Here is a 20,215-nt window from a genome sequence, read left to right on the forward strand (position 1 = left end):
TTTGATGTTTAAAGATTTTATTAATTTAGCGAAAGTTGTTTGTAAAAAAGAACTGCAAACCATTTGTTATAGAACTCATAACATTACTCATAAAAAATACCTGGCAAAAATTGGAAAACCTTTTGAACAAATACTGATAACTTCTCATGGATAAAATGATTGTTTAGCATGGATGAATGTAAATATCATAAATAGTTTTGTTATTGTTTTATTGAATTTGTTATATGTACATTTGTGTATGATTCTAATGAAAACAAAATAAAAATGTTTTTGAAAAAAAAAAGGAATGTACACATCCAGCCTTTGCTGGAGTTGTTTAGTATCAATTTAGTATCTTTTTAGTAGCTATTTATTTGGAATTCCCAAAATTCATAAAAGTCTTCAAGAGCCCTTCTTTACACCTGCCATTTCATCTTCTGTATCTAAAACAGACCCAATAAGGAAATCACTTAGATGAAATGTTTAAAAAACTGCCTGTGAAGTGAAATCATATGTTGGCATTTTTTAAACATTGTGAGAAGTATCATTTGGAGCACAGAATTTTCTTTTGGAACTATATAGCTGTTGTATCTTTATACAGTTCTGTAGCACTTAAAAGGACTGCTGAAATGTTAGACATTTTAAGTTTCAGTACTAAGTATGTTAATAGGACAAATGAGCTCATGTGTGCTTTAATTGAACTGGCAATAAAACAATATATTTTCACTTTGAAATCGGTGGGGGGGGGGGTTAGTAGTGGATGCCAGTGGGTTCCTATCACGACATTGAAAAGTGTAAATATCGAATGGCCTAAAATGCTGGACCTTGATATGATTTTTGTGAGATCGCAGTACAGTGAAGATCAGAATATTTGCCCTTTCCTCACTGTAGTGCAATCTCGGAGTTGGTGTGTGTGTATATATATATATATATATATATATATCTATATATATATAGCGGGGGGTGTGGGGGGCACACAGTAGCGAGTTCGAAGTCCGGCATTTTCGGCTTTTAGGTCGTTCGATATTACGTTTGTTCGATGTCCTGATATAGACCCGATGCCAGTATGGCTTCATCTTATACAAACCTCATAACGGCTCACTGGGGAAATAAATGTGTATACTTGTAAATTAGGGTTTTTTAAATATTTTATTGGTAATATTTTTGTAAAGTGGAAAGATAATTAGGGCGACTTTGAAGGTTTTATTCAACATTTAAATTCAAAAATTGCCTTTGTGGAATTTACTTCAGATTGGGCAAAAAATTATATCCATTTTTTTAGATGTGACTATAGAGGTTGAGGATATAAACGAACAATTTAAATCATACATTTTTGGAAGCTTCTGTTTGTTGATATGTATTTGCATTGGTGACACTGGACATCTGAAGTGTGTTAAAAATGGAGTAAAAGGTGAAGGTATTAGAATTTCTAAGTTGACTAGTTCTGAGAAGGATTTTGAGAAGGAAATGAATGCGGGGCAACAAAGCTACCTTTGTGTGTGATGTAACTGAGAAAGTGGTGCAGCAAAAGAACTGTCATTTTGCCCATTAATGCACTTGAGCAAAGCGCTTCCTTCCACGTTAAGATTGCCAAGGAGTAGAGAGCTGTTTATGCTACTGAGTAGGAACCGGATATTGCCAGTTATGGAAAATTCCATTTCATCTCCATGCAGTCTGAGGGTGTTTGTCAGATACATATCTACTCCATAGTAACAGCTTATCAGTTGTTGCAGGGAGCCGAGTACTCCAGTACCTAAAGGACTGGCTGCTTCATTTGTGAATTTCTAATCAAAGTGCTATATTACAGTGAATTTTGCAAAGCCACAACAGATCCCACCTCATTTATTTACATGCATTGGCTGCAGTCAGAACACTCTTTTTGTAGGGAATATCTTCCAGTCGTTTGGATACCATTCCTTCAATCCAAAGGCCACATTATATTAAACACTAACAAGATCTCTGCACACTTATGCATCAAAACCTTAGGTTAAAGGCATCATGCAACCTGACTGTGCCCCAAGTCAGACTCTCTATAAATGGTGCTGCATTTAGACTCTCTATAAATGGTGCTGCATTTGACAGTCAGAGCCCAGTGGTCTCTGATATCCAGTGCTTTTCCCTATGACCAGAACAGCTGAACCTTTGGAGGACTTGGGTGCATGCTGTGTAACTGACTGCTATTGACGTGATTACATATTGCCATTGGGAGGTATCTTTTTTTTTTTAAAACCCCTTTATTGAATTATCACTTGTGACATAGGCAGATTTACATTTATACAAATGTAATCAAACTGCATTAACAAATTAACTTTAAGCATTATACTTCACATATATTGCTATATCATATAACCTAAGCAACATTACATAAATTATTAAATTCCTGCCCCTTTTTTTAAACAAGAAACATCTTTATTAAACCATCACTTATGACATAAGCAATCATACATTTATATAAAAGAAAACGAACCACACCGACACAATCCTAGTTGCAAGGATTTACATCACAAACCACACTGACACACTCCCCGTTGCAAACATTATACAACACTTATAATCTGCCCAATCATTTTCAGTCAAACATTACGTAGCTCATTTAAGTCCTGCCTTCTTTTAAACCTCATTCCTCCCCCATATGTGTTCTTCCCAAAATTCCCATTTTTTCCTATGTAGTTTGCTCCTACCCTTTTCTAAAGATCTCATTTCCAGTTGTTGTTTTCTCTGTTACTTTATTCACTGCTTCTAATATAGTTGGTTTAGATTGTAATTTCCATTTTCTAGTAATTGCTTTTTTTTGGCAGCCACCATTATAATTAGACACAGCAAGGCCTTACCATGTCTAGGCAATTCCAGTTCTGTATCACAGCTCAGAAAAATCATCTCCCTTGTCACACCAATCCGCCCATCCCGCCTCTCCGACAGAGCATCCTGCAGGGAATCCTTCAAGTCCACCAACCCACTGGACTCCCAGAAAATATGATGTTTTTCGTGTTTCACTGTTGCAGTCCTCACATATGGGTTATCCGACTCCTGGTAGCCCTCAGTCGGCCCAAATACCAGAGTCCTTGGTATATGACATTGACTGCTGCCAGTTGTAAAACTGATGTCAGGTATAAAGGGTAGCAGCCGACACCATTTCCTCAGTCTTTCTTGTTGCGGAGCCCGAAGCAGATGCAATTTGCATTAGTGCCAGTCGGCTGTTTACCTACGTTTCACTTTCCGACTACAAAGTTGAAGACGCGTTCAGTTAAGTACCCCATTGGGGATCCTCTTTTCTTGCTTTAACGAATGTCAGACGCCTTCAGATAAGTACCCCATTGGGGATCCTCTTTTCTTGCTTTAATGAATGTCAGATAAAGTTAATAACTGTCTTGCCTGTGGAAAACAGATTCCCCACCGTGATTTCCATTCCTATTGTATAACTTGTTTGGGCCTTGAGCACGACGTCCCTAACTGCGATCTCTGTGCTTCCTTTAACCCACATACCATACACCGTATGTTGTATAAGCAATTTGGAGTCTGGCCTACGTTCATCAGTATGGCATCTTCTGGTCTCCCGACTTCGGATATACCTAGGAAACGCAAAGATAAGGACCGCGACAGGCCTAGGGTTAAATCTTCTGATGATGCACCGGTGAAATTGGTCGGCAGCACAGCGGTAGTCAGTGAGGTGCTTTCGCAGCTGCTGCAGTCCACAGATTTTCAGCTGCAAGCCTCTGCCAAGACCTTTACGGAGTCCTCCATGCTGCAGGCTGCTATTACATCTTCAGACCCTCCGCCTTTCGCCACCTCAGATGGGTCCGGAGCTGCTTTGCAGGCACCGGCTTCTGGCGCCTCTTCTTTTCGACATGAGACCAGAACCAGACTGACTACTTTAGTTCAGACTTTTGCAGTTGCTAAGCCTCCAGAGTCCCTCTGGATTGCTAGTAAACCTTCCAGCTGCAAATCTACTCACAAGCAGGCGTCCCAGTTGGTAAAGATGGCTGGTGATCTTCTTTCCCTGATTAGGGGCTGTCACCCCCTCCCCCTCAAAGAGGGCTAGGAAATTATCTCCTGATGTTTTGTCTGTCTCAGATTCTGAAATTTCCAGTGTGTCTGCTGGTGAAGAAGGAAATTCTCAACTTTTTTTCTGGCATTGAGGATTCTGATGCTGAGGAACTCTATACCTTCTGCCTCCCCTCCAAAAGATTTTTCCTTTGGGGATACTTTGAATACTCTTAGGGAGCATTTTAAATGGGAATGTCAGGATTTTCCACAGTCTAAGAAAAGAATCAAGGAATTTTTAGACTTGCCACAGCATAAGCCTCTGGCTATACCTCCAGTTTTGGAAGTTGTGGATGATGTTTTCATGGAAAATTCTTTAACTCCTAATTCTGTTCCTCCTGCCCCCAGAAAACCAGCTAGATATTACATGGTTCCTGATACTCATCAATTCCTTTTTAAAAACCCTTTTGCTGATCCAGAAATTATTTCTTTCAAGGCCCCAAGGGTGTTAAGGCTACTATTGCTAAAAACCCTGTGCCTTCTGATAAGGAATCTAGGGCCTTAGAGAGGTGTGGTAAAAAAAGTCTATACCTCTGCAGCTCTTGCCATTAGATCCGTGAATTGTCTTTTTCACATGCTTAAGTATCAGCAGCATACTTTGGAGGCTATTAAGGCTAAACTTGGAGATATTCCTTCCATGACGGAGAACAAAGATTTACAAGACTTACTGAATTCTGCCACTTTAGTTAATAAGCATTCACTTCATTGTGGGTTTGACACTTTGGAAGCTTCCTGCAGAGCAGCAGCCACTGGTTCTGTAATTAGTAGGCATGCTTGGCTCAGGGAGCAGCCTCTTTCTGAACCAGTTAAATCTAAATTGCTGGATGTTCCTTTGCACAAGGACAATCTTTTTGGTAATAAGGCTGAGGAGGTACTGAAGAAGTTGGGGGATAAGGCAAAATCTATGCAAGGTGTAAAAGATTTCCTTCAGGTTCAGCCTCCTCAATTCAGTAGGCATTATCCTTCAAAGAATTGGTCTTTCCCTGATCCTGGCAAGCAGGGTTGCTCTAGGCCTAGGGTTTTCAGGTATTCCAGAGGGCAGGCTTCTGCGCCTCAAAGGACTAAACAATGGCATTCTTCTTCTGCTAAATCAGGGAGTTTTAAGCCAGCTTCCAAAAGCAAACATTCTCAATGACTCCGGCCTTCTTGTGCCTACCTCTGCGGACCCTGGGTTTCCTTTGGGGGGAAGGTTAGCCAGGTTCGCAGAGGTATGGTCTACCATCACAGACTACAAATGGGTGCTCAGTATAGTAAACCAAGGTAACAAGTTTTACACCTTCCCTCTTTTACAAGGGTACCCAGACATACCCAGAACACACAGGGCAGAGGTAGGAACTCAAATTTCTTCTCTACTTACTATGGGGGCTATAGAGCCAGGTCCTGCAAAACCGGGCAGGCCTAGGCTTTTATTCAAGGCTTTTTCTGGTATCCAAGAAAGGGGGCACCTGGCACCCTATTCTGGATCTGTCCATTCTAAACACTTTTCTGGTGATTCCCAAATTCAAGATGCTCACCCTTCAAAAATTACTACCAATGCTGGGCAAGGATTCATGGCTGGTAACTTTGGATCTCAAGGAGGCTTATCTGCACATCCCATAAGGGAAAGTTGCAGGCAGTTCCTTCGCTTCAGGGCTGGGGAGCAACACTGTCAATTCTCTGCATTGCCCTTTGGCATATGTACTGCTCCCAGATTTTTTATGAAGTGCCTGGCTCCAGACATTGCTTTTTGCAGGCAGAGAAGCATTCAAATCTATCCTTACCTGGACGACTGTCTCATTCAAGCAAATTCCCCAGAACAGCTAGAAAAGGATTTGGATTTTTGTGAAGAACATTCTCACCTCTTTGGGTTACACTCAATGAAAAGAAGTCAAAGTTGGTTCCTTCAAGGGAGATTTTGTTTTCTTGGGAGTGAGTTTGAGTACAGCCACCCAGATGGTATTCCTCCCTTAACAGAAGCAAGAAGATCTTTCCGCTTACTTCATGAACTTGGCAAGCATGACCCAGCTCTCTGCAAGGCAATTCCTGCAAGCACTGGGGTTCATGGCTTCTTGTATTTTGATGATCCCATATGCAAGGCTGCATATGAGAAAACTTCAATGGTACCTCATGAATCTTTGGTGTCAACACACACAGGACTTAGACTTGATTCTTCCCCTGATTCCCTGTCTACAAATGGAGTTCCTCTGGTGGGCGACAGCCTGTTCTCAGAACAAGGGTCTGCCTTTCCGCCCACCGCCTGCCAGCCAGACTCTCACCACGGACTCCTCAGATGTTGCATGGGGGGGCTCATCTGGAGGGCAGGGGCATACAGGGGACTTGGAGCACCCAACAGATTAATCTGCACATAAACTTAAAATAATTGATGGCAGTGCAGCAGGCCTTGCTGTCTGTCAAGGACTTACTGTATCCTGGGACTCTGCTGATCAGGACAGACAATACCACAGTCATGTGGTACATCAACAAGCAAGGGGGGACTCACTCTTACCCCTTGTGCAGACAAAGCATGAGGCTGTGGTCCATAGCAGCATCCATGGGCTTACATCTAATAGCCCAGTATCTTCCAGGGAGGCTAAACTCCTTGGCGGATCAATTGAGCAGACATGTTTTGGATCCTCACGAGTGGCAACTGAACTGGGACATTTTCCTTCACATCACTCATTATGGGGGCACCCCACAAGTGCATCTTTTCTCTTCTCACACCAATCATCTCCTTCCAACCTTCTGCACCAGGGAGTTTCACAACAAAGCTTGGAGGGTGGATGCGTTGTCCTTCACATGGACACATCTCTCAGTTTATGCATTTCCTCCTCTGCCTCTTCTTCCTAGGGTGCTGCTAAAGTTAAGGGATAAAAAAACAAAGGCTATTCTGATAGCACCAGATTGGCCCAGGCAGCATTGATATCCCCTCCTTCACAGCCTTTCTCAGGCTTAGTCTTGGCATTTTCCCCTGGTACCAGATCTGTTGGTTCAGGGAGGGGGAAAAGTACCTTCATCCTCATCTTCCAACACTGTATTTAACTGCCTGGCTAATACTCTAAATCTTTCTCAACAGGTGGTTGAAGTTCTTCATGAGGCCAGGAGGCCTAGCACAAGAAAATCCTATGCAGATAAATGGAAGAGATTTTGGTCTTGGATGCTAGCTAAAGGAGAAGACTCTTCTCATCCCTCTCTTTCACTCATTCGTGACTAGCTAGCAGGATTGCTTAATGGTGGACTTTCCTTTTCTTCAATCAAAATTCATGCTTCAGCAATTTCGGCTCATTGTTCTTTTGAGCAACCCATTTTTTCTCATCCCTTGATGAAACAGTTCCTGAGGGGAGCTAGTAATCTTAGGCCTCCCAGAAGAGCTCCTACTCCTGCTTGCGATCTTAATTTTGTCCTGGAAAAACTTACTCTGCTCCCTTTGAACCAACTGCCTCTGCAGATTTGAAGTTTCTATCCTGGAAGACTGATTTCTTTTTAGCTATTACTTCAGCTAGAAGGTTGTAAGCCTTAATGGCAGTAGAACCTTTCATTATTTTTCACTCAGATCGGGTTTCTCTGAGAATCAATCCCTCCTTTATGCCTAAGGTAGTTTTCAGTTTAAGCCTTAATCAGTCTATCCACCTGCCTACATTTTTCAACAATCCCCAAAATAAAGGGGAAAGGATTCTGTACTCTCTTGTTGTGCATAGACAGCTGAGATTTTACTTAGGACCAAATCCTTTCAAAAATCTGAACAGTTATTGATCATTTTTGCTCCTGGGGCTCAGGGTAAAGCTATTTCAAAACAAACCATCTCCAAATGGATTGCTCATTGTATTCACTTTTGTTGCCTGCAGCATGGGAAGGTTCCCCCTCAGGGTATTAGGACCCATTCTACTAGAGCAGCCTTTACCTCTGGAGTCTTTCTGAGAGAAGTGCCTACTAAGGACATTCTAGAAGCAGCTACTTGGTCTTCTGTCCATACTTTCACAAAGCATTACAATCTGCCCTTGTTTTCTAAATCCAGGGCTGGTTTTGCCTCTGCAGTTCTGCAGGGCCCCTTTAGCAACCCTTAATCTGTGATCCTTCCTTCCCCTTTGTCTTTGTCTTCTTACTGGGTTTGGGAATCAACCCATATGTGAGAACTGCAACAGTGAAACACGAAGAACATAGTACAGTTGTGTACACTTACCATAAATGTAGGTGTTCAAGTGTATTCACTGTTGTAGTCCTGGTTTCCCATCCTCCATTCCCCCTTTTTTCCTAAAGGCACAAACTATAGATTTTTATTTTTTGTATGACATGTATCCAGGGTGCTACCATTCCTGGGTTAGCCTTCTTTTGGGGGCTCCTGACAGTTAAGGCAAGAAAAACTGAGGAAATGGCATCGGCTGCCACCCTTTATACCCGACATCAGTTTTACAACAGGCGGCAGCCGACGTCATATACCGAGGACTCTGGTATTCAGGCTGACTGAGGGCTACCAGGAGCCAGATAAACCCATATGTGAGGACTGCTACAGTGAATACACTCGAACATCTACATTTATGGTAAGTGTACACAACTGTAATTTCCCCAAGTGCCTCTTTCTTCCCTCCAATAATTGCTGTCTACCTAAGGAATAATTCTCTGGAGTCTACTTAGGGTATAAAAATATCTGTGTAAACATTTTCCAAAAATCCTAAGTCTAGATTTTGTTGCATATTTGGGAGAACTACTGGGAGGTATCCTTAATACCCATGACAAGGGAAAGGGCATTTTGTACCTCTGTCAAGCTATGTGAACTCCTTAAGCTGCCCTTTGACAGGAAAATGCCCCCTCAACTTTCCAGAGACTGGTACATAATGTCCAAGCAGGAGATAGAGACTATCCTGTTGCTTATATAGATGATATCACTGTAGTCAGTCTTGATAGAAGCATAATCCGCATGTTACGGAGGTGCTGAGCAGATTATAAATGGCAGGGTTAACATGTCAGGTAAGATTCAAGATGCTGGTGATGAGACTTGGCCATAGCCAATGATGCTAGAAGCTGTACAGGTACGTTCTGTCCATGTTATCAAAAATCAAATGAGGACATTCCTGGGAATAGCAGAGCATTATAGAAAGTTTTTCTGTCATTTTAGCATAGTATCCAGTCTCTTCTAGGCCTTACCAGAAAGAATAGACCAGATAAAGTTATCAGGACCCTGGAATCAGCAAGCGTTCTTAAAGCTCAGTGAAGACTAGAGTGGACCAGGACTAGCTAGTTATGATTACAGTCAAGAATTTATTGTGCGGGTGGATGTTTCAAACCATAGGTTTGGGACTGTACTTAGCCATGTTTTCTCAAAGGGAGAAATGCAGCCACTAGTATATCTTAGTCAAGAGACCAGCCAAGGGAAGTATCATGTGCAGTTGTAGAGAAAGAATGTTTGGGGTCTGTGTCACCTTCAACTCTAGCAACATGGTAGAAAATTCACTGTATGGACAAACCATAATACCTTAAAGTGATTGCACAGAGCTAGTGGGCAAAATACTAAGCTTCTACAATGGAATTTTAGGGTTGCAGTCCTACAGTGTGACAATTCAACAGTTGCATGATTTTGGTAATGCAAATGTAAATGACCTGTTAATAAAAGGGACCTAAAAGCACATTTATGCTGCACTTTGTTTCTTGTGATGTCTGCTGAAAACTCAATTAAGTCTAAGAAAGTGGGATGAGTGTGACAGGCTGTGTGAAACTTAAGTTTTCTTTTAGAAAATATGCATTAACTATGACATGTAGAAAATATGTTTTGAGACGAGGCAAATTTGTTCATTTTCCAAAGAAAATGAATTGAAATGTAGAAAATATAGTTGTTTTCGTACTTGCATCCCAAGTGCTTATTGCTGAAATTTGTACAGTTGAAGGTTTGTTTGTTGTATATTTTTGCACAGAAGACTCAAAGTAAATATACATTCTTCGAGTTGGTGTGACCGTGAAGACTATACATCTTTAAACATTGTGTAGATGAAGACTGACCCCCCACGTTGGGGATGCCGGGATCTTGCCCTCCTGAAAAAAATGTTACCTTGCTTCTGGTTGTGCATAAAAGCAATGTCAAGTGACTGGCAGTGAATTAGTGGAACATGATCGAATGGTTCTACAATAAATAAAACAGAGCCACAAAATGTAGTTGCCTTTTCAGTAAAACATGAATCAGAGGTGGATTGAAATATGTGTGAATGTGTATACAAATATTCAGCACTTAATTTCTGTGAATATGTTCTCAAGATTGCAGAAATGTATGCAGAGCATATTTCCTTCATAATGCTATGTGATCTTATTTGGATAGTACTCACCCACCCAGAGTAAATGGCTGCGGAAATAGAAAGCTTTTATTTTAAAATTTAAACCAGGCAGGAAATATAGAACTTCATTCTCTTTTAAACTCGGAGAGAAAAATATGCAAAAATTAACTGTTATTCACTGGCTCAGGTAAAACTGTGTACTTAGCAACTGTTACCAGCAGCATTTGGACTTTGCCATCTTGAGTATTTAGAGAGAACTTTTTGGACCGAGAATTCACTTCTGGCTTTATTGCCTGTAAATTTTCAGCTGCTAAATATTTTTAAAAGTCAGTGGTGGATATATTACTGTAAACTTTTTGGTAGTGATTGTTCTGGCTCGGAAGACCTCCAGTTAGTATTTTTCTAACTGTCGTCTGTCTGTTTGAATCCTTTGTGTTATATTTCCTTGAAAAGATAGATGTTCTTCATGTTTCACTGTTGCAGTCATCACACTTGGGTTATCTGCGTAAAGGTAGCCCTCAGTTGGCCCGAATACCAGAGTCTTGGGATTTCTGCGTCGGATGCTGTCACTTCTTCCATGACGTCAGGTCGTCGGGTATAAAACAGGCAGCCGACGCCATTACATCAGTCTTTCTTGCAGAGAAGGAGCCCGAAGCAGAAGCAGTTCGCAAGTGCCAGTCGGCCGCTAACTGAAATTTTCGTTTTTCGAATTTCAAACCTGAAGTCTTCTAAAGCTAAGTACCCCATTGGGGATTCTTTTTTTTTTTTGCTCTAACCGATGTCAGAAAAAGTTAACAATTGTCTTGCCTGTGGAAAGCAAATACCTCACAGAGATTTTCATTCTTACTGTGTCACCTGTTTAGGCCTGGACCACGATGTCCCTTTTGTGCCTTGTTTAATGCCAGAACCATTTGTTGTTGGGCTATATTTGTAGATAAATTATTTCGCTCCTGTTCTCCGTATAATGGCTTTGGTAAGCCATCTGACTACCGATCTTCCGAAAAAGTGCAAAGATAAAGACAGAGACAGACCGCATAGGTCAAAAACTGCCGACGACGTTTCCGTTAAGCTAGCCACCGGTCCGCCGGTATTCAGTGAGGCGCCTTTGCAGCCCCTGCTGCCCACTTCTACAGATTCACAGGCCTCTGCTAAGACCCATTCGGAGTACAGTATGCCGCGAGATGCTTCTTCGACTATGGAACCTGTGGATGTCTCTACCTTGGATGGTTCCGGAGCCGCTGTGCAAACACCGGCTTCTGAGGGTGTATTCTGACCTACCGATATTCACATTAAACCAACAACTTTTTTAGCTAAAACAATTTTCAGGCCCAGAGTACGCACTACGCCTATAAAACCGATGACCAAAGTGCATACTCAAGCTCCCATGCCTCAAAAACAAATACTTAGAATGGCTGAAGACCTTATCGCCCTAATTAGGGGAAGTCAGCCTTCCCCTGCTAAGAGACCAAGAATTGAGTTTCTTTCTGATTCTACAGACCATGAGTCCGATGACTCTGACCCTTCTGATTACCAGGACATACCCTTATCTACCTTTGAGGATTCAGATGCAGAGGAATCTACTGCCTCCCCTCCAGAGGATTTTTCTTTTGGTGAAACCTTGCATACTTTAAGAGAGCAATTCCGCTGGGAATGCCAGGATTATCCTTAGTCCAAAAAGAGACTCGGAGAATTTTTAGAGTTGCCTCAGTACAGGCTCCTAGCTTATACCCCCTGTCCTGGATGTTGTAGATGATGTCTTCATGGAATCCAGTCTTACTCCAGACACTTTACCACCGGCCCCTAGAAAACCTGACAGGTACTACAGAGTACCTGATTCTCACAAATTTCTCTTTAAGAACCCTACTGCGGATCCAGAGACCATTTCCCAGGGGCTTAAATGTATTAAGGCTACTACAGCCAAAAACCCTACTCCTTCAGACAGGGATTCCAGAGCTTTAGACAGCTGGGGTAAGAAGGTATATACCTCTGCAATTCTGGCCGTCACGGCATTGAACTGCCACTTTCATATGTTGAAGTACCAGCAACATATTATGGAACAAATTAAACAAAAAATGGTGTAATTCCAGATTGTGCAGAAAATAAAGATTTACAAGAGTTAATGCATTCTGCAAACCAAGTTAGTAAGTATACTTTGCAGTGTGGCTTTGCTCTAGAAGCATCTTGCAGGGCTGCTGTCACTGGGTCTGTACTGAGAAGGTATGCCTGGCTGAAGGAACAAACCTTGCCAGACCATGTCAAATCAAAATTATTAGACGCTCCTTTAAATCACGACCGTCTGCTTGACACCAAAGCAGAAGAGGTTCTTAAAAAGATGAAAGTAAATAGTCTGGGAAGAAATAGCCAGGGAATTGTTATGGCTAGGCATGTATAGGCCCTAGGGCCGATAGTCTAGTACCAACCTATGAACCTATAAGAAAAAGCTAAATCTATGCAAACTGTTAAAGAATTCTTACAAGTGCAGCCACCTGGATTCAGTAGGCATTGGCCTACAAAAAAATGGTCCTTTCCAGCCCCTTCCAGGCCTTCTCAGTCCAAACCTAGGGGAACCAGACCACCAAAACTACAGTCTCAGGGTATGCAGAGATCTAAACAATGGAGTTCTCCCACCTCAAAAACAGGGAGTGGCAAGCCACCCCCTTATGGTAAAAGTTCACAGTGACTTATCAATTATCCTTCCCAGCCCTGCCCATCTACTTGCGCCCCTAGGAGGAAAACTTGCCCTTCATGCCAAAAACTGGATGTCCATTACTCAGGACTGATGGGTTCTAAACATTGTATCCCAGGGGTACAGATTCTACTTCCATTCCCTTCAAACCCCAAGTAGGTTTCCAGACCTTCCTCCAAACCAGTGGGCAGAGGCTCAAAAGCAAGTACATTCCCTGCTCAATATCAGGGCCATTCAACCTGTTCCAGTAGAACAAAGAGGACAGGGTTTCTACTCTAGACTATTCCTGGTGCCCAGAAAAGAGGGTTCTTGGTGCCCAATCCTGGTCTGTCAATTCACAACACCTTTCTGGTGGTCCCAAAATTCAAAATGCCTATCCCTGCAACAGCTTCTCCCTCAGGTAGCCAAGGATGCCTGGCTAATCACCCTAGACTTAAAAGAAGCCTATCTACACATCCCCATAAGGGAGTCTTGCAGGAAATATCTCCGCTTCAGGGCAAGCTCTCTGCACTTCCCTTTGGCTTGTCTACTGCATCCAGAGTATTCACAAAGTACCTGGCTCCAGCCATTGCATACTGCAGGCAGAGAAATATCCAAATTTTCCATACTTGGACAATTGCCTGATTCAGATGGACAGTCAGGAATTTCTACTTCAACACCTGGCATTTGCAAAAAGACTCCTATCTTCATTGGGGTACACCATCAACGAAAAGAAATCACAACTGGTGCCCAGTCAAAAAATTGTATTCCTGGGAGCAAGCTTGAACACAATTTCCCAGATGGCCTTTCTCACTCCAGAAAAACAGATCTATTTGAACAACTACTTGAAACACATTGCCACCAAAACCCAGCTATCTGCAAGGAAAATACTGCAAGCCCTAGGGTTCATGGCCTCTTGCATTCTGCTAATTCCATATGCAAGACTGCATATGAGGAAACTTCAATGCTACTTAAAAGTCTTTGGTGCCAATATTCTTAGGACCTGGAAACAGTCATTCCGATCATTCCTTGTCTAAGGGCAGAGTTCCTCTGGTGGGCAGAAGCATGTAACCACAACAAGGGACTGCATTTCACTCAACCCCTCGCTGTCCAAATCCTGACTACGGATGCATCAGACTATGCATGGGGGGCTCACATGGCAGGCAGATGCATTCAGGGAAAGTGGAGCCCAGGACAAATTCTCTTGCACATCAATCAAAAAGAGATGTTAGCTGTACAGTATGCTCTGATAGCCTTCAGATATCTAATCCTTCCAGGATAGCTGCTGATAAAAACAGACAACACCACAATTATGTGGTACGTAAACAAGCAGGGGGGAACCCATTGTTACCCACTCTGCAGGTTAGCCATGGCCCTGTGGAACACAGCCTTGAGCAACCAAGTGCATCTGCAAGCTCAGTTCCTGCCAGGCAAACAGAATTCACTGGCAGATGACTTAAGCAGAAATATCCTGGACCCACACAAGTGGAAATTGTAGCCCAACACCTTCAACCTTCTAATTCAGAGGTGGTGAACACCGGTGATGGACCTCTTTGCCTCCACCGAGAACCATCAGTTGAGCAAATTCTACACCAAGAACCCTCACAGCAGGGCCTGGAAGGTGGATGCCTTATCCTTCAAATGGGAAAACCTCTCAATTTATGCCTTTCCCCCTCTGCCCTTCCTCTCAAAGGTACTACTCAAGATCAGACAGGACAGCCCAAGGGCAATTCTTATTGCCCCAGATTGGTCTTGCCAGCACTGGTAGCCACTCTTACGCAGTCTGACAACAGTGCCACCTGGCACCTTTATCAGACACCTTCCCTGCTGTCTTAGCAGGAGGGACAGATTTTGCATCCACAGCTGCAAACCCTAAACTTTGCAGCCTGGCTTATCCCCTGAATACTCCGCCAGCGACCCTCAGCAAGCAGGTGCTGGAAGTCATTCTTGAGGCCAGAAGGGCTAGTACTAGAAAATCCTATGCTGAGAAGTGGAAAAGATATTGCTCTTGGAGTCAGTTTCAAGGAAAGGACACAGCTGTGCCCTCCTTACCTCAAATCCTTGATTATCTAGCAGAGCTACTCCACAGAGGCCTATCCTCCTCCATTAAGGTACATGCCTCTGCCGTCTCAGCTCATTATAATACTGAGCCACCTCTTTTCTTTCACCCTCTCATTAAGCAGTTTCTGAGAGGGGCTAACAACTTAAGGCCCCCTAGGAGAGCACCCATCCCTGCCTGGGACCTTAACTTTGTACTGGAAAAGATCACGCTTCCCCCTTTTGAACCTGCAGCTTCAGCAAAGTTAAAATTCCTTTCTTGGAAAACAGCCTTGCTTTTAGCCATAACCTCAGCTAGAAGAGTGTCTGAGTTACAGGCACTAATGGCTGTGGAACCCTTCATTATTTTCAATGTTGACAGGGTTTCCCTCAGGACTAACCCATCCTTTATTCCTAAGGTGGTCTTCAGTGTGGCTCTAAACCAAGCCATCCATTTGCCAACCTCCTTCCCTAATCCTCAAAATAAAGGGGAAAGGATCCTGCATTCCTTGGACATGCACAGACAGCTCAGGTTCTACCTTGACAGGACTAAACCTTTCAGAAAATCTGACCAACTGCTAGTCAGCTTTGCTACAAGGGGAGAGGGCAAGGCCATTTCAAAGCAAGCCATTTCCAAATGGATAGCACACTGCATCCATTTCTGCTACAAGCACCATGGAAAATCTACCCCACAGGGGATCAGAGCTCATTCCACTAGGGCTACTTCCACCTCTACAGCATTTGACAGGGGAGTCCCTACCAGGGACATTCTGGAGTCTGCAACCTGGAGTTCTGTACACACCTTCACCAAGCATTACCACTTACCTATTTTTTCTAAATCCAGAGCTGGATTTGCTACAACCGTCTTACAAGGCCTGCTAGTCAGCCCCAACTCTTCTTGAATGCCTCCACCCTTCCTCAGCTTTGGGAATCAACCCAAGTGTGTTGACTGCAACAGTGAAACACGAAGAATATAGTACAGTTGCGTACACTTACCATAAATGTAGATGTTCGAGTGTATTCACTGTTGCAGTCCTGGTTTCCCTCCCTTCAACCCCCTGTTTTTCTCTATCCTTTCTACCTATCCTCTACATGGCCATTTTCTATGGCAGGGGTATTTGCTTTTTACTCGTGGTGTTACACACCATATAGTAGCTTCCTATTTGGGGGGCTTCTAACATCTGGGTCAAGATAAACTGATGTAATGGTGTCGACTGCCTGTTTTATACCCCTGACGACCTGACATCATGGAAGAAGTGACAGCATCCAATGTAGAAATCCCAAGACTCGGGTATTCGGGCCGACTGAGGGCTACCTGCAGGCAAATAACCCAAGTGTGATGACTGCAACAGTGAATACACTCGAACATCTACATTTATGGTAAGTGTACACAACTGTACTTTATTTGTTGAGGATTTAATTTTTCAAAGTGCTTTGCTTAATTTTATTCATTCCAAGTAAAGAATTTTATTATTCTATTTCAAAAATGTGTCTGCTGGTTTGTTTGTTTCTGCATAAGGATGATCACTAAACCTGGCTTACAATTAATGGTTGGCTTCTGTCTTTTATGGAGGGACTGTATTAATTATAGTTATTAAATGAAACTACATTTGGTTTATTTTAAGCGTAAACACTAGATGTCCTATTCACATGTTACAGTATTCTGGACTCTTGGGTTTCCTTCTCTTGCTGCCCGAACATCCGGCCAGTATACAAAACCTTCTTGTCACTGCTAGATGAGTGGGACGTCAGACTTGGATAAGGGAACGTGGGCTATAAAAGTGATGTCTGCACACACCAGACCTGAGAACTTCTCTGCTGCCAGTCAAGCGTCAGCTATTCGTGCTGTACCGGCTGTCAGATCGAAAATTTCTAAGATAAGTACCCTGTTGGGGACATTGTTTTTGGGTCACTGCATGCCTGTGTGGGTTCATGTCATCCTCGAAGGGAAAGTAAGTGCGGTCGTCACATCCCCCATCAAGACGACCACGAGATTTGCCTTTTTTTGTTTAGGGCCTATGCATGACCATAAGTCCTACTCCATCTGACAGGCCCTCGTCCTGAAAACCCTGCATAGCAGACTGCACACTTTAAACATTTATCGGGAGAATCAGCATCTTAAGCGCTTAGCTTTAAGTATGGAGGGGCAGTCCAGTTAGCCCATCAAGCCACCCAAAAAAGGGCAAAATTGGTAGGCCTGAATCCATAGCTGCACCACCTGACCTCCCTCCTGTGGCTGATGTAAGCCTGGAGGAACAATTTGTTGCCGCAGAAATGGGTACAGTGGGGAACCAAAGTGAAAGCCTTTGAACCCACAGTGGAAAGCACATCCTCTGAGGTTATGCAGATGGCTGTTTCTGATGGCGAGGGGGAACCTCGGCTTGCACTGGCCGCCTAGACGGATCCCTCCATTACTTCACTGATAACTGACCCCAGGCCTACCTTGACTCCAACACCTGATAGGCCTTCTCTTAAAAAGAAAGAGAAAAGGAAGCTTGTTTCTCCCCCAGCTGAGAGATGGCCAGATTGGCAGGCTTTTTCACATAATCTTTCAATGCCTTTATGACTCTAAGGCTGCTACTCCCCTAGCCTCCCCAGTGGCTCCTCTTGTGATGAGCCCCAGGCCTCAGGCCTTAGAGACCTCCCAGGTTGAGGCTGAGGAATCTTCTGACTCTTGGATTCCCTTTCTTATGTCTCCTAATTGCCACCCCCCTGGCTGTGCCTCCCCAGTGGAAGAATCTGTAGAGGCAGATTCCCTAGCTGAGGATCTCACCTTTGGGGAGACCATTGCAAAGAAGAGAGAGCCTTTCAAATGGGATTCCTCTGAGATGACAGAAGTTCAGAAAATATATTATGAACTTTTTCATATGGACTCCCCTGCCCCTTCAGCCATACCACCAGTGCTGCCAGCATTTCTGGATGCATTTAGTGCAGCATCTCTCAATCCTGACTCAGCCTCCTGCACCCCGAAAGCCTGATATATTTTACAAAGTCCCTGAGGGAGCCAAATTCCTGGTTAAGTGTCCTGCATCTGACCCTGGCACTGTTTCAGTGTCAGCAAATAAGGCATCCAAACTCCTTCCATCCTCTTCCCTTCTCCCCACTGACAGACAGCAAGGCCATGGAATTTGGGAAGAAGGTCTACACCTCCTCTACTGTGACATTCGGGGCAATAAATTATCAAACCCACATGTCCAAATATGCTCTAGCCCTCTTGGAAAAAGCCACTATATAACTTGAGTGACATCCCAGATTCTCCCGCCAAAGCTCATTTAGCCATCCTTGTACCTTATCCTCTCAGAGCACTAAGCATTCCAAAAAGTGCAACTCTGATGCTGCAGATGCTTCTGCAAGGTCAGCTGCATCTGCTTCAGTCCTGAGAAGATATTCTTGACTTAAGGTTACAGCCCCTACCTGATGACATCAGGGCAAAACACTTGGATGCACCTCTTGATAACTCAACTCTCTTTGGGATAAAGTTGGCTGAGTTATTCAAGACTCTGCACCAAAAGGGGAAGGAGTTACAAGACCTAAAGTACCTGTTTGTTTCTCCTATCCCCAAATTCCTCAGGAATTATCATTCAAAACCCAATTTATCAAGAAGCATTCTATCCCACCCCTCCTTCCAGGTCCAGAAAAACTGCCAGAAAGCAAACTACTCCTTCCAAGCCTGCCAAACTCCAGCACAGAAGGCTCAATTTCAAGACAGGGCAGGTAGTCTGTGACTACCGGCCACTCTTGAAAAAAAAAACCCAACTTCATTCACTTGTCCCAAAGGCTGTCTCACTGTCTCCCTGTGTGGAAAACCATCACCACAGACAGGTGGATCTTGTCCATAATAGAGATGGGTTATTTCACAAGCTGGATTACTACTTCGACCTGGAGGAGCATTCCACAGCCCCCCAAAGAACAGCTCCCTTTATGTCAACCAGTTCTAGACAGCCTGATTGCCCAGGGTCCTATTCGGCCTGTTCCCCAGACAGAGAAGGGAAAAGGGTTCTATTCCAGGCAAGGAAAGATGGCCCCTGGAGACCAATCATAGATCTTTCCCACCTCAGTCTCTTTCTGCAAGTGCCCACCTTTTGAATGCTTACTCCGCAAACCCTTTTCCCTTTGATCTTACCTCAGGAGTTCATGGCCAACTTGGACATTAAGGATGCCTAACTGCACATCCCCATAAGGCCCAATTTCGGGAGATACCTGCAATTCTCTGTGGCCTCCTCACATTTTCAATTCTCGGCCTAACCCTTCGGGCTTTCTACTGCCCCAAGGGTCTTCACCAAGAGCTTGACACCAGTGGTTGATTTCTGCAGGACCAAAAGGATTCACATTTTCCCTTACTTAGATGACCTGCTTATTCAGGCAGACTGCAAACAATCCCTTCTACTCCATCTACAAGGAAGTTCTCTCTCTCCTGCAGGCACTGGGATTCAAGATAAATTGCCCCAAGTCCAACTTGCCCCCTCGCAGGACCTAGTTTTCCTGCAGTGCAGGATAAGAATGGATGTCATGAGGGCTTTCCTACCACCTTGTCCTTCAGGCTACAGACTTAACTGCTAGGCAGTACCTTAGGCTCCTGGGACACGTGGCATCGACCATTCACATGTAGCCATTGGCCAGGCTCCACATGAGAAAGCTACAATTTTACCTAAGGTCCATATGGACTTAGCACTCTCATCCTCTAGCGTACAAAATCCCCTTCTTGCCTTGCCTCAAGAAAGAGATTCAGTGGTGGTTGAATCAAGTGAACTGCAACCCAGGTCTACTTTTACAGGCCCCCTGGTAGTACAGGAAATGTACGCCGATGTCTCAGACCTTGGGTGGCGTGCAACCATGGGCTCCCTAAGAGTCCAGGGTACTTGGCCAAACTCCATCAAACAGGAGCATATCAATATCAGAGAGATGAGAGCAATTCTTTTGGCCCTTAAGGCCTACCAATTCACACTGAAACAAGGCCCACTGAAATTGCTCACAGGTAACACTGCAGTTCTGTGCTATGACAGCAAACAGGGGAACAAAATCCTACTTGCTATGCAGGCTAGCTCTCCAAGTGTGGGAGCTTGCAACAAAACAGGGAGTCACACTTCATGCAATGTATATCCCTTCAGAACAGAATACTCAGGCAGACACCTTAAGCAGGTCCATGTCACAGTCCCATGAATGGATGCTCCACAGAGATGTGTTCTTGGAGATAGTCCACAAATGGGGAACACCTCAGATAGATCTGTTTGCCTCCTCTATGAACAGAAAGCTTCCA

Source organism: Protopterus annectens, chromosome 17.part0 (assembly GCF_019279795.1).
Source record: "Protopterus annectens isolate FY-2018-M chromosome 17.part0, PAN1.0, whole genome shotgun sequence".
NCBI classification, from domain to species: Eukaryota; Metazoa; Chordata; order Ceratodontiformes; family Protopteridae; genus Protopterus; species Protopterus annectens.